Raw genomic sequence first — 16,178 nt, 5'->3', positions numbered from 1 at the left:
TCTCTAGTCTTTAATCCCAAAGGTTCTGTATATTCAAGAAAAAGATGTAAAAAGAAGATGGAGCAGTTTGTGAAAAGATGTGAACTCATCACAAACCTGAATTGCAAGATGACTAAAACATACAAGGAGCTTGAATTTAAACCCATTGACTTTGATTGCAGGTGTTCCCATAGTTTAAACCATATTTGATTAGAGGCTGCCCTAAAAGCCTCTATCCCTCTCGGAGAGCCTTGCAAGCTACCGAGAGTGTTCCACCCACACAGCAAAGCCTGGTAAGCTGTTTGAGGCATATTCGATTTGCCAAAACCAGTAAATACAATGAGTCTCATTCCCCTGACACTGAAAGAGCCACCAATACGGCAGCGTTAAAAAGGATGAGAAAGGAGAGGCTGATAAAATCTCAGGGTCGAACTAGGCTACCAAAACGAAGAAGGACAAAAATGACTGTCTGTACTTTCAATGCATGTACACTGGCATCGGATGCATCCATCAAGGACCTGATGATGTAAGTGCAAAAGATCAAGCATGACATGATTGGTCTGACCGAGATAAGAAGACATCAATCACATTACGCTGTTTTCAACACTGGAGAACTGTTCCTCAGAACATGTGAAAAAAGGCGTCGGTGGTGTCCAGCCCATCTGATTTTCGATGCCTTGGCAAACGAGACAGCGTCCCTGATTCTTGATCCTCAACAGAGGTCAGAACTCCGGATTCTTTCTCTCATTTGAGTGAAATGTGATACTCCAAGCATAGCTCTTTTGATTCCTCTTTGGGAGCCCCGTGCCTGGAGCCAGAGGTTCTTCGTCCTCTTAGCTATTTCTTTGACCCTCTTGAAGGTGTTCCAAGCTGCTTTCTTCCTCCTGCGCAACTCAGGTGCCAGGTTATTCGTCATGTTGACTTCTCGACCTAGGTACACATAACTGTTGCATTCGGAGATGGTTGTCTCACTGAGAGTGAATGGAACATCAGGAACGAGGCTGTTTTTCTCATAAACATTGTCTTCATGAGATTCAGCTGTAGTCGGACCTTTCCACACTCACGGTCGAAGTTGGCCATCATATGTGCCGCTTGGCTGATGTTTGTTGTTATTTGAATGATGTCATCAGCGAAGCGGAGGTGGTGTAGTTGCTGACTGTCTATCTTCATTTCCATTCCTTCCCATTCCAATCGTCGCATGACATTTTCAAGGGTGGCACTGAAGAGTTTCGGTGAAATGGTATCACCCTGGTGATTTAATTGAAGAAAGAAAAAGAGAGAGAGAGAGGAAGGAAGGAAGGAAGGAAGGAAGGAAGGAAGAAGGAAAGAAAGAAAGAAAGAAAGAAACAAAGAAAGAAAGAAAGAAAGAAAGATGATCTTCTCCTTGGAATCTGTGTCACTCCCTGTACCCCACTATAGGATAACATTGGTTTGTCCTTTCAGCCTTGCCACAGGGAATTTAGATTTATTGGGTTACTCCCATCACAGTGCTCCCATTCTTCTGTGTTTACTTTAACTTCTTTTTTTGTGCTCTGTTGACTTATAAATATTGCTTTTCTCTTATCCTTAAGTCCTTTGCATAGTTAATTCAGAGCAAAGTCCTTTTGTATGAACACAAGAAGACAGTTAAAAAGACATGCTTTTGTAACGTGGGAATTAATTGACTCTGAATGATATTTTCCTCCTGGACACGTGTTCTCTTGACTTAAGCCTCAGTTGCCCTTACTTCCTAGCACCCCCAAAGCAGGGTCCTGATGAGGAACTGGATGGACCCAGGGCAAGAGGTGAGCTGTGTGCTACCCTGGCATCAAAATGGGCCTGGCCAAAATGTCATAATGCTTAACTATAAATTAAGAGCTTGGTCATGGACAAATGTTGTCATAAAAAAGCAATAACTAGATTTGGACCTTGCTAGGGTTAGGAAAGATTAATCTGGCCTGAGCACTGTAGTCTGAGTCTGTAGCAATATGTCCCCAGGAGAGTCACCCTACAAGCCTCAATGTATCTCTTACTGTGTCCATAAAAAGTAACTAGTATTAAGAAGTAGAATTAGGATGTCAATTAAGTTTTTGAACTAAGGAGAAAAGGAACACCCTAGGTGGTGTTTCTGCCCTTGAGCCTGATGGGTGGTCAGCAAGGGCTTTCATACATTAATTTTGCTACCTGACTGGGTGTAACATCTACCAAGTGCAAGAGAGTTAGAGAGATGAGAGCTGGGGAGATGAGAGAGAAACCATGGCAGCAAGATGGAGACCGGAAAGACTAGCAAGGGAGACAGAGGGAGAAGAATGTAGAAGAATGTACAGGAGCAGGCATGAAGAGAAAGAGAGCCAAGGCTTTGAGATGAAGCGTGGAGAGATGAGCGGGAGAGACAGGAGGAGATAGGAATGAGGGGCAGTGTGAGACTGGAATTGGGAACTTAGAGAGACTGGTACAGGTGCATGGGGAGAATGGAATAAATGGCAACTGATCACCAACTGGCTTGGCCCTCGTTTCTTCTTCATCCATCTGCCCATGACCCGGGCTGCCCCAGCTGGGGGAGCGGCCTGAGACCACCCAACCTGGGGGGTGAGAGGGAGAGCCACAGGGGCCTTCCCTAGCCACCCTGGGGATTATACACCCACCCCTTTTCACCATCTCTAAATTTTTGCAAATTAGGTCAAGGGGTCTGTGTTTTGAAAGCAGAAGAACAGTATAGCTGTAGTGAGAAATAATGGGGCATTGACTTTTTAAATCTCATGGGCAAGCTACTGAGAGTATCCCCCAGCACGGCAGAGCCTGGCAAGCTACCAGTGGCATACTCTGTTCACTGTCACTGTCCTCCCATTGTTCATCAATTTGCTCAAGCGGGCCCAGTAACGTCTCCATTGTGAGACTTCTTGTTACTGTGTTTGGCATATTGAATACTCTCAGTAGCTTACCAGGCTCTTCGAGAGGGGCAAGGGAATCGAACCCAGCTTGGCCGTGCTGGCTGCGCACAAGGCAAACGCCCTACCGCTGTGCTGTAACAATGACAGTCCTCATGCCCCTGACCCTGAAACAGCACCCAAAATGCCATCAGGCTATGCTAGCACATGACAGGGGGATAATGGAGATGCCACCGGCGCCTGCTCAAGCAAATCGATGAACAACGGGATGACAGTGATACAGTGATGAGAATTCCTCAAGTCGCCCTGATGTTTAAAAATGGTGGTTGCGTATAATTTTGTTTATCACTAGTGTCCAAAATACAATTTAAGGGGCTGGAACAATAGTACAGCAGGTAGGGCACCTTCCTTGCACACAGCTGACCTGGGTTCAATCCCTGGCACCTCATATGGTCCCTTGAGCCCCACTAGAATTGATCCTTGAGGGCAGAGCCAGTAGTAACCCTAAGCACTGCCAGGTGTTGCCCCAAAACAAAACAAATGCAATTTAATACAATTTAAGATTAGTATTTCCCCAATTCCCCTCCCTTTTTTGTTATTACCAAGACTACAGTTTCCTGGTTGGCTGCATTACTCACATAAATAGGAGATAGTGGCCAGGCTGGGGAATGGGTGGCTTCTATACTATGCCTCTTAGCATTCATTTTAGGATATGATATGAGATTAATTCTTCAAAATTCAACATACTGGGTACTATAGATTTAAACCATTTTAAGTTTTATTGTATACATTTTATTCTATCTTTAATTTGTTTATTAAAAGTTTTTGCCAGGGCTGGAGCGATAGCACAATGGGTAGGGTGTTTGCCTTGCATGTGGCTGACCCGGGTTCGATTCCCAGCATCCCATGTGGTCCTCTGAGCACCGTCAGGAATAATTCCTGAGTGCATGAGCCAGGAGTAACCCCTGTGCATCGCTGGGTGTGATTCAAAAAGCAAACCAAAAAAAAAATTTTACCAATCAAAAGGAAGAGCTCAAGTATAGAGAAGAAATAAGATGTATTTTTAAAAAAATTTTATCAGTGAAACACCATGAGGTACAGTTGCAGTTGTAGACTTACACATTTTTGTGCTTGGGTGTCAGTTATACAATGATCCTGTACCCATCCCTCCACCGGTGCCCATTCTCCATCATTTACATTTTCTTTTTTTAAATTTTTGTTAGTGAAACACCATGAGGTACAGTTGTATATTTACAAATTTTTGTGCTTGGGTTTCAATTGTACAATGATCAAACACCCATCCCTTCACCAGTGCCATTTTCCACCACCACGGGTCCCAGTATCCCTCCCACCCCCATCCCCCCATCCCATCCTGCCTCTGTAGCAGGGTCATTTACTTTCCATTGATCACGTTCCATATAAGGAAATATCAAGCACCCGCATAAGTGGCGGCACGGTTTGGAAAAAATGTCCTGGTACCCACATGCCAGAGCCATGCTAGTAGAAGCTCATGGTCACCAGGATTCCATCTGGAGAAGGCGGGACGGCAGCACCTACCCCATCTGGGACCTCCCGGTGATATCAGCTCCGTTTGGGGCCCAGAGCATTCTTTAGGAGCTGTGGCACTCCAGCCGGTTTTCCTCTTTGTTGCTGTGTGCAGGAAGATGGCGCTGGGGAGTGAGTTGTGGGCATGACTTCCAGAATCAGAGGTTGCCTGGGAGCGGGGGCGGCCCCATTGCAGTTCGGAAAAAATGTTCTGGTACCCGCATGCCAGAGTCATGCTTGTACAAGCTCATGGTCACCGGGATTCCATCTGGAGAAGGTGGGACAGCAGCACCTACCCCATCTGGGACCTCCTGGTGATATCAGCTCTGTTTGGGGCCTGGAGCATTCTCCGGGAGCTGTGGGGCTCTCCAGCCGGTTTTCTTCTTTGTTGCTAATAAGATGTATTTTACATATGCAAACATTTATCTAATTGAGGGGGTCCTCCATTTTATTTTGGGTAGGGAGATTCCTTTTTTGCTTTTACAAATGGAGGCTGAGTAGAGATGTATCAACAAAGTTTGAGGTTCCTTATTATAAGTTCTGGGGAGAATTATTAGAGTGGTAACATCTGAATTAAAGAGAAACTTTCAGAATAAAAGAAGATAAATTTAGAGAAACAAATACAAGTGGATCCTAACTTGAGGGCTAGCATACCAGGAATTAAATGCCTAAAATCTCAAATCCTGTTTGTCAGTTATGTTCCTATCTTCAAGCATTCCTATATCTAATATGAACTCCATCAGTCTAGAATAAAAGATAAAAACAGAAACAGACACCTACTTCCCCTTCCCTGTGTGGAACAGATGTGGAGTCAGCACTATTTTAGTACTAAAGCTAGATAATTACCTTAAAAATACAGGTCCTGTACAAAGAAAACTACAAAACGCTACTTCAGGAAATAAAAGAGGACATGAGGAAATGGAAAGATATCCCCTGCTCATGGGTCGGGAGACTTAACATTGTCAAAATGGCAATACTACCAAAAGCATTGTATAAATTCAATGCAATCCCTATAAGGATACCCATGACATTCTTCAAAGAAATGGAGCAAACACTCCTGAAATTTATATGGAACAATAAGCCCCCACGAATAGCTAAAGCAATTCTTGGGAAAAAGAAAATGGGAGGAATCAACCTCCCGAACTTCAAACTGTACTACAAAGCGGTAATAATTAAAACAGCATGGTACTGGAACAAAGGCAGAACTGCGGACCAATGGAACAGGGTTGAATACACTGACATCTCCCCTCAATCATATGATTATATAATCTTTGATAAAGGTGCAAGTAATGTGAAGTGGAGTAAGGAAAGCCTCTTTAATAAATTGTGCTGGCATCACTGTACGGCTACATGCAAAAAAATGGGCTCAGAACTCTGCCTAACACCATGTACAAAAGTAAGATCAAAATGGATTAAAGACCTCAACATCAGACCAGAAACCATAAGGTACATTGAAGACAAAGTTGGCAAAACCCTCCATGACATTGAAGCTAATGGTATCTTCAAAGATGCCACGCCACTGGCCGAGCAAGTGAAAACAGAGATAGATAAATGGGACTATCTTAAACTAAGAAGCTTCTGCACCTCCAAAGAAACAGTGACCAAAATACAAAGACAGTCTACAGAATGGGAAAGGATATTTGCCGAATACACATATGACAAGGGGTTGATATCCAGGATATACAAAATACTGGTTAAACTCCACAAGAAGAAAACATCCAACCGCATCCAAAAATGAGGCAATGAAATGAACAGAAACTTTCTCAAAGAAGAAATCCGAATGGCAAAAAAGCACATGAGAAAATGCTCTACATCATTAATCATCAGGGAGATGCAGATCAAAACCACAATGAGATACCATCTCACACCTCAGAGACTGGCCCACATTCAAAAGAACAAAAGCAACCGATGCTGGCGCGGATGTGGTGAGAAAGGGACACTCCTTCACTGTTGGTGAGATTGTCGACTGGTTTAGCCCTTCTGGAAAACAGTATGGACTATTCTCAAAAAATTAGAAATTGAGCTCCCATTTGACCCAGCAATACCACTCCTGGGAATGTATCCCAGAGAGGCAAAAATGTATAGTCGAAGTGACATCTGCACTTGTTTGTTCATTGCAGCACTCTTTACAATAGCCAGAAACTGGAAGAAACCTGAATGCCCAAGAACAGATGACTGGTTAAAGAAACTTTGGTACATCTACACAATGGAGTACTATGTAGCTGTTAGAAAAGATGAAGTTATGAAATTTACATACAAGTGGTACAATATGGAAAGTATCATGCTAAGCGAAATGAGTCAGAAAGAGAGGGATAGACATAGAAAGATTGCATTCATCTGGGGAATATAAAGTAACAAAATATGAGATTAATACCCAAGAATAGCTGAGATCAGCACCATGAGCATTACTCCATAACTTAGAGGCCAGCCGGGTATCCTAGAGGAAAGGGCAGTTCAGATAGAGAAGGGAGCACCAAATAAAGAGTGTTTGGAGGATCCTCCCAGGAGGGGAGATACATGTCGAAAGTAGACTATGGACTGAACATGTTTGCCACTCAATGCCTCTTTTGCAGACCACAACACCCAAAAGGAGAGAGAGAACACAGGGGATTGCCCTGCCACAGAGGCAGGGGGGGATGGGGAGATGGGGGTTGGGGGATATTATCCATGGTGGTGGAAAATGGGCACTGGTGGAGGGATGGGTATCTGATCATTGTATAATCGAAACCCAAGCACAAAAAATTGTAAGTCTACAACTGTACCTCATGGTGTTTCACTAATAAAAAAAAAAAAAGAAAAAAATACAGGTCAATATCACTTGTGGAAATTGTGAAATTGCAAGATTTCTCAGTAAAATATCATCATATTTAAACCAACAAGTATTAAAAGAATTATTCACCACAACTGAGTTTATTGACTATGTAAGACTGATTCAACAGTAAAAAAAATCAATGTAATCCATCACACTAGAATTTTAAAAGAAAAATCACAAGGTTCTATCCATTCATCACAAAACCCTACATGAACTCTGAATAAGGAGACTTCCTCTATTTGGTAAAGTACATTTACAAAAATCTACAATTTACATCACATTCACTTGTAGAAAACTAGAAATTCTTCCATTAGGTCCAGAAAACAAGACAAAGAGACCTTGTGTCTCACCATTATTTTTTCACTTCTTTCTCATCACTTAATCACTTAATCCCTTAACTTCCCGTTAGTCGTCGATTTGCTCGAGCGGGCGCCAGTAACGTCTCCATTTGTCCCTGTCAGCGTGCTAGTGTAGGCCAATGGCATCTATTCGCTCTGGGAACATGAAGAGCCTCAAACCGATCGTTCATGATCTTGATGAAGAAGTCTGACCATCTGGTAGGTGGGCGGCCATGTGGTCTTTTGACATCCCGTGGAATCCAGTCAGTAACAGCTCTAGTCCAGCGGTCGTCTTTAAATCTCATTACGTGACCAGCCCATCTGATTTTTGACACCTTGGCAAACCAGACAGCATCCCTGATTCTTGATCGTTGACGGATGTCGGAACTCCGGATTCTTTCTCTCATTTGAGTGAAACGTAATATTCCAAGCATAGCTCTTTCTATTTTTCTTTGGGAGACCTGAATAGCATTCTCATCCTGTTTATGTAGGGCCCAGGTCTCTGAGGCATATGTTAATGCAGGAAGAACAGTGGAATCAAAGAGATGTGCCCTGAGCCGGAGGTTCTTCATCCTCTTAGCTATTTCTTTGACGTTCTTGAAGGCGTTCCAAGCCACTCTCTTCCTCCTGCGCAGCTCGGGTGCTAGGTCATATGTCATGTTGACTTCTCGACCTAGGTACACATAGCTGTTGCATTCGGAGATGGTCGTTCTGTTGAGAGCGAATGGGGCATCAGGAACGAGGCTGTTTCTCATAAACATTGTCTTCATGAGATTCAGCTGTAGTCCTACCTTTCCATACTCACGGTCAAAGTCGGCCAGCATTTGTGCCGCTTGGCTGATGTTTGGTGTTATTAAAACAATGTCATCAGCAAAGCGGAGGTGGTGTAGTTGCCGACCATCTATCTTCACTCCCATTCCTTCCCATTCCAGTTGTCGCATGATGTTCTCGAGGGTGGCACTGAAGAGTTTCAGTGAAATGGTATCACCCTGCCGAACTCCTCTCTTGACATCAATAATTACTTCTTTGTAGAATGGTGAGATCCTGGTAGTGAATCCGCAATACAGCTCAGGGAGGATCTTGATGTATTGGGCTTGAATGCCCTGATTGGCTAGGGTTTCAATGACTGCTTCCGTCTCAACAGAATCAAAGGCCTTCTTTAAATCAATGAACGTTAAACAGAGCGGCATCTTGAACTCCCCAGAAACCTCAATGAGCTTGGTTATCGTGTGGATATGGTCGATGGTGCTGAATCCTTTGCGGAACCCGGCTTGCTTGCATGGTTGTCCTTCATCTAGTGTTCTGCCAATCCTATTTAGGATGACTCGAGTTAACAACTTGTAGATGACAGACAATAGGCAGATTGGGCGATAGTTGCCAATGTCATGGATGTCTCGGAAGAGCCTGGCAAGCTATCCAGAAGAGCCTGGCAAGCTATCCGTTGTGTATTCGATATGCCAAAACCAGTAACTACAACTGGTCTCATTCACCTGACCCTGAAGGCTTCACCAACATGGCAGCACTGAGAAGGATGAGAAAGGAGAGGCCGACAAAATCTCAAGGCCGAACTAGGCTGCCACAACGAAGGAAGACAAAAATGATCGTCTGTACTTTCAATGCACGTATGCTAGCATCAGATGCATCCATTGAGGACCTGATGGTACAAGCGCGAATGATCAAGTATGACATCATTGGTCTGACTGAGACAAGAAGGCACGAATCTCACCATGCCATTTTCGACACTGGAGAAGAATTGTTCCTCAGAACATGCGATAAAAGAGGTGTCGGAGGCGTTGGTGTCCTTATCAACACAAACTTGGCCATGAGTATTGATTCATTCGAATGCCTAACAACCCGAATCTGACGTTTACATTTGAATAGATGTGGCTCACTGCCGGCAGTTTCTATCTTTGTTGTCTACGCACCAACATCTCATTATGATGAAAGAGAAATCGAGAAGTTCTACATGGAGCTGGAGAAGTTCTATAAAGAAGACCACACCTTCTACAAGATCATTGTGGGTGATTTTAATGCCAAGATAGGACCGAGAAGATCAGCTGAAGAACTTCACATTGGGACCCATGGCCTAGAATGGAATGAACAGGGTGAGAGACTGTCTGAGTTCATCATGTCGACCAAGACCATCCATGGTAACTCACAGTTCCAGAAGGCAGAATCTAAACGTTGGACATGGGAGTCCCCCGGTGGACGATTCTACAATGAAATAGACCACATCATGTTCAATCGACGGTTTTGCCTGACCGATGTCGCTGTTGTCCCAAAATTCCTAACGGGATCGGACCACCGTCTCCTTTGTGCAAAATTCTACTTCACACAGCGGGGAGAAAGGGCTGCAAAGTTTAAAAAGAGAACTCCCAGAACGACCACCAACTGGGAGCTCTTTGGCACTATTGCAGCAACATGGGAAGATACCATTGTTGACAACATTGACGAGGAATACAATCGACTGGTTCAGCACCTCCATGAATGTGTGAGGAACACCAAGAGAGAGATAGCCACAAAAAAGCGCCTGTCTTCGAAAAGTCTTTTTTTTTTTTATTTCTTTATTGAATCACCGTGGGAAAGGTTACAAAGCTTTCAGGTTTAGGTCTCAGTCATGCAAATATCAAACACATTTCCCTTTACCAAAACTTATTTTTTACCATGAAGAACCCCAATAAAACCCCACCCCCCACCCCTCCCAGTCCCTGTGGGGCAGATGAATTCTAGTTAACACTCTATCTGTTTTGATTAGATTCATTGTTTCAATAAAAGATTCACCACTATTATTTAGAGTTTACCCCCCCCCCCAATCAGACATGCTGAAAAAGCATTGTGAAGTGATTTGCTTTCTACAGCTGGGTTCAAGAATTAAATGTTGGTTTTGGATTTCTGCTATTTTACTTATTGACCCTGGAAGTATTTCTACTGAAAGTCAGATAGTTAAGAAATTGGTTTCTGTGCACTGGAGACGTGGCCGTGCTGGAGAGCCGCTAGTGGGGGGCAACTGGTGGCCTCGGTAGGGCGTGAAGGGCGGACCGAAACACCCCCCTTCCCATGAGGTTTTAGTCGCCCCCAGTCCCCCGGCTCATACCTGCTGTCCACAAGGCTCCCATGCGGCCGCCATCTTTCTTTCCAGAGAGGAGAAGGCGACTGGGGCAACACCCTTTCCCCTCTGGACAGACCTGATGGCCTGGATTAACGCATAGTCCATTCACTTTTCTGCTCCAAGCTGCCGGGTTCTGCATTAAGTCCTTGTGCTTCTGGGGCCGTGGCCGTGCTGGAGAGCCGCTCGCGGGGGGCAACTGGTGACCTCGGTAGGGCGTGAAGGACGGACCGGAACGCCCCCCTTCCCATGAGGTTTTAGTCGCCCCCACATCCCTGGCTCATACCTGCTGTCCACAAGGCTCCCATGTGGCCGCCATCTTTCTTTCCAGAGAGGAGAGGGCGAATGGGGCAACACCCTTTCCCCTCCGGACAGACCTGATGGCCTGGATCAACGCATAGTCCGTTCACTTTTGTGCTCCAAGCTGCCGGGTTCTGCATTAAGTCCTTGTGCTTCTGGGGCTGTGGCCGTGCTGGAGAACCGCTCATGGGGGGCAACTGGTGACCTCGGTAGGGTGTGAAGGACGGACCGGAACGCCCCCCTTCCCATGAGGTTTTAGTCGCCCCCACATCCCTGGCTCATACCTGCTGTCCACAAGGCTCCCATGTGGCCGCCATCTTTCTTTCCAGAGGGAGGAGGGTGGAAGGGACCAACACCCTTTCCCCTCCGGGCAGCCATGATGGCCTGGATTAACGCATAGTCCATTCACTTTTCTGCTCCAAGCTGCTGGGTTCTGCATTAAGTCCTTGTGCTTCTGGGGCCGTGGCCGTGCTGGAGAACCGCTCGCGGGGGGCAACTGGTGACCTCGGTAGGGCGTGAAGGACGGACCGGAACGTCCCCCTTCCCATGAGGTTTTAGTCGCCCCCACACCCCCAGTTCATACCTGCTGTCCACAAGGCTCCCATGCGGCTGCCATCCTTCTTTCCAGAGAAGAGAGGGCAAATGGGGCAACCCCATTTCCCCTCTGGCAGACTTGATGGCCTGGATTAACGCATAGTCCTTTCACTTTTCTGCTCCAAGCTGCTGGTTTCTGCATTAAGTCCTTGTGCTTCTGGGGCTGTGGCCGTGCTGGAGAGCCGCTCGTGGGGGGCAAATGGTGACCTCGGTAGGGTGTGAAGGACAGACCGGAACGCCCCCCTTCCCATGAGGTTTTAGTCGCCCTCACTACCCCGGCTCATGCCTGCTGTCCACAAGGCTCCCATGTAGCCGCCATCTTTCTTTCCAGAGAGGAGAGGGCGAATGGGGCAACACCCTTTCCCCTCTAGACAGTCATGATGGCCTGGATAAACGCATAGCCCATTCACTTTTCTGCTCCAAGCTGCTGGGTTATGCATTAAGTCCTTGTGTTTCTGGGGCTGTGGCCGTGCTCCAAACTTAACTATGATTTTCAGAGAGAAACGTTGAGTGGTTTACTTTGTATATATGGATCATTTTGTATGTAGAGAGATGTTGCGCGGCCGCGCAAGCGGCCGCGCGGTTTTGAGGAAAAGTCCTAGTTCCTGCATACTCAAGCTGTGGTTGTAGAGGCTTCTGGTCACCGGGGTTCCATCTGGGGGAGGCGGGATGCGAAACCTACCCCATCTGGGGCTTCCCGATGATCTCGGCTCTTTTTGGAACCTGTTTTTTTTTTTTTTCCTTCGGGATCTGCGGATCCCGCCCTCCATGTTGTCCTTCTCTTTGGCTGAATGCTGTAAATATGGCGCTGGGGGGCGGGCTGTGGGTGTGACTTCCAGAATCAGAGGTTACCTGGGAGGTGTAGTCCCGGGAGATTTGAGGAAAAGTCCTAGTTTCTGCATACTCGAGCTGTGGTTGTAGAGGCTTCTGGTCACCGGGGTTCCATCTGGGGGAGGCGGGATGCGAAACCTACCCCATCTGGGGCTTCCCGATGATCTCGGCTCTATTTGGAACCTGTTTTTTTTTTTTTTCCTTCGGGATCTGCGGATCCCGCCCTCCATGTTGTCCTTCTCTTTGGCTGAATCTGTCTTCGAAAAGTCTTGAGCTTATTCGCCAGCGTGGTTTGGCGCATGCCTCAGGCAACCGTAAGCTAACGTCCGAGCTCCCAAAGCGGTGCAGAGATGTGATCAAGGAAGACCTCAAAGAGAGAAGAGCAGAAGTACTGGTAGATGCGGCAGAAGCCAGGAAAAGTATTCGTAACGCCCACCTGTCCTTCGCCAACTACAAGACCAAGATGACTGCCCTCCGACGTCCTGATGGATCCATCGCACCCTCCAGAACGGCAATGGAGAAGATTATCCATGACTTCTACTCAAATCTCTTCGATAGCCATGTCCACTTGCCAACATACCAAATTCCACAGGATGGATATGTCGTTCCCAATGTTCTCCCTTCCGAAATCCGACACGCCATCTCGTCAGTAAAGAAGCAAACAGCACCCGGCCCAGACAAGGTCAGACCTGAACTCCTGAAGAACCTGCCACCAGTACTCATCAATACACTGGCTCAGCTCTTCACACGCTACCTGTCTGAATGCAAGGTTCCATCCCAATGGAAAACCAGCAGGACCGTACTACTGCTCAAGAAGGGAGACATCCATGACATTGGCAACTTTCTCACCACTCTTTTACAACTCCATACCAGAAGTTCTAGTTATTACAATAAAACAAAGTGTGAAGTAAAAGGTATGTTGATTGGGAAGAAATAAAACTAACTTTGCTATAACTAGGGCTGTTCAACTGTGATTTTTCAATCTTTTAACACCTAGGGACTATCTAGAACCCTATTCTAGATGGTAAAATTGCAAACTCTCTAACCTGTTATGGAGTTTTGTGCATACCTATGTGTAAATTTTCATTGAGATATTCACTGATTTTTTCATTTATTTCATTTTAATCTCTAGGAGGATTTTGTGAAAAGTGATTATAAATGATCTGAGTCGATTTTCACCTCACCTGAAACCAAGACCAAGAAGACACAGGTTCTCTCTCTCTCTCTTTCTCTCTCTCCCGTCTCCCTCCCTTCTTCTCTCCCTCCCTGCAGGCCAATAGTCAGTTCTTCTTCAGTCCATTCTTTCAAGCATTCTTTTAACCCTTCTGAGGGTTCAGATTTCTGTGGAAAGTTCTCTATTCCAAACCCTATCTTTTATCTGCTGTTGCAATCATGTACTAAAACCCAAACCTCCAGGTTCTGCTTATTAAGGACCTCTGGAATTTTCCTGGATCCAAGTTAGTCTGCTATAAGTAAAGTAAAAGTAAAGTAAAGGCCCTCCCGTTGATCATCGATTTGCTCGAGCGGGCCCAGTAACGTCTCCATTGGAGACTTTCTTGTTACTGTGTCTGGCATATCGAATACGTCACAGGGAGGTTGCCAGGCTCTGCCGTGCAGGCGAGATACTCTCGGTAGCTTGCCGGGCTCTCCGACAGGGGCGGAGGAATCGAACTCGGGTCAGCCATGTTGGCTGCGTGCAAGGCAGACGCCCTACCCGCTGTGCTATCGCTCCAGCCCTATACCAATTTTAATTCTATCAAATTTGGGGGGGTCCCTGAGATTCCTTTCATTCCATTTCTGTTGTTGTTCCTTGCTGCTTGGTAATGAAAATGCTTTTCAAGGTAAATTACAAGCTAATCTTAATTTCCCATATTGTCAGATATCAGATTGAGAGTTGTCAAACTGAACAGATGATGATGAGTTCAATTTGAGTCTCATAAAGTAACATGAATTTGTTCTAATAATAGAAAATATAATGATAGAAAGTCCCACGTTATTTTCCTCATTTATATCTAAAATTCAAGTTCAACTGGATATGCATGTTTTTCTTTGTGTAATCTGATTAAACATAAACAGAACAAAGTGATGGAATGCTTGGAGTGAGAAATAGTATGGGCTTAATGGAGAAACTTATCATTTCTCCTATAGGAACAACGAAGAACTCCAAGCCAAATGGGGGGGAGGGGGGAAGTACTGCTGTGTACTTGAAGGGGGGAACACTGCTGCAAAATTCTTAGATTATCTTAATCTAAGAATTAGATTATCTTAATCACCGGTTGAACAAAGATGATAAAAGACTGAATAAGAATAAATAAGTCATTTTAATCATAACAGACATGAAATAGTAGACCAGGCACTTACTAATCCCTTCACAAGCTTTATACCATCATCATCTTTACCCCACAGCAACCTAAAGCACTAGCATTAACTTTCTGCCACTAACATTTCCATCTTACAGCTCAGGTAAACAAGGCTGAGAAGGCCAGTGTGACTCAGCGTCCAGATCTAACTAAAGGCGCTCTCTTCCATTCCTGTTACACTAAAGCACTAGACTTGCAGAGAAAAGAAAACAAATGTGAAGAACATTAAGTAAGTAAATGTAATAAAAAGGTAAAGGTAAAGGTAAAGGCCCTCCCGTTGATCGTGGATTTGCTCGAGCGGGCCCAGTAACGTCTCCATTGGAGACTTTGTTGTTACTGTGTCTGGCATATCGAATAGTCTGGTAGCTTGCCGGGCTCTCCGAGAGGGGCGGAGGAATCGAACTCGGGTCGGCCATGTTGGCCGCTTGTAAGGCGAACGCCCTACCCGCTGTGCTATCGCTCCAGCCAGTAAATGTAATAATAATTATTATTATATCAGCTTTAGGGTTTCCCAAAGTGGGTGATGGCTTGTTGGGGGAGGGGGCATAGTCTCCTCAGGTGAGAAAAGGGTCGGGAGGTGTATTTTCCATTTCTTGGCTTCGGGTAGATTTCCTGGAGGAAATGGGTTGGTAAACCAAATTCGATGAAGAAGATATCCATTAAATGAGGAAGATGATGATGGAAATGACAGAGCTGTTGATGATGTACAGGTGACGTCATTCATTTGCCACAGATCTGAGTCCTCAAACAGCTTCAGAAGCCAAGGGTAGAAACCAAATTGAGAACGGGATCCCTGAGAAACCCCTGACAGAAAGAAAGCCTAGGACCTATAACCGGCGAAACGGCAGGGGGACATGGCCAGGGCTGCCCATCTGCGTCTTCCGCATTGGGGCGTTCCGGGGAGCTGCGTGGGGCCTCAGGCCCCGCCCCCCGGCCGGCCCAGGGCGGCCCCGTGGCGGCCCCGTGGCCACGTGGTCTGGCCGCCGCGCACAGGCTGCTCCCGACCGCAGCGCTTCCGGGTTGGCGGCGGTAGCGGCGCGTAGATCCGGCTGCCGGCTCGGCGGGGCCCGGCGCCTCGGAGCCCCCCAGGCCGCCGGGTGAGTCGATCGCGACTCGGACCCCGCACGGCGCCCCCGAGAGGTAAGCGGACCAGGGACTCATCGCGTTGACAACCGCACTCGGATCTGGCTGGCCTGAAGGGCCTGAGGCGGGGGCTGCCGTGTCGCCCCGCGCCGTGCGCCGTCTGCCTCCTCCCGCCGCCCGCCCCCGGGGTGGCCGCCGGCTCGGGGTACCTTCCGTTATAGATGTGTTATTGCGCCCAACCCCGCCAGTGCGCCTCGCACGTGTGCGTGGGTTCGGTCTTGGCCCTTTTCATATTTGATTCCCTGACAAAATGGCTAAGGATGCGAGCACTCGCGAGCGAGACTAATCAGCCTCAGGCGTGCA

This window comes from Sorex fumeus, unplaced genomic scaffold (assembly GCF_029834395.1).
Source record: "Sorex fumeus unplaced genomic scaffold, SorFum_2.1 ptg000054l, whole genome shotgun sequence".
In the NCBI taxonomy this organism is placed as follows: Eukaryota; Metazoa; Chordata; class Mammalia; order Eulipotyphla; family Soricidae; genus Sorex; species Sorex fumeus.
This window is presented reverse-complemented; position numbering follows the sequence as displayed.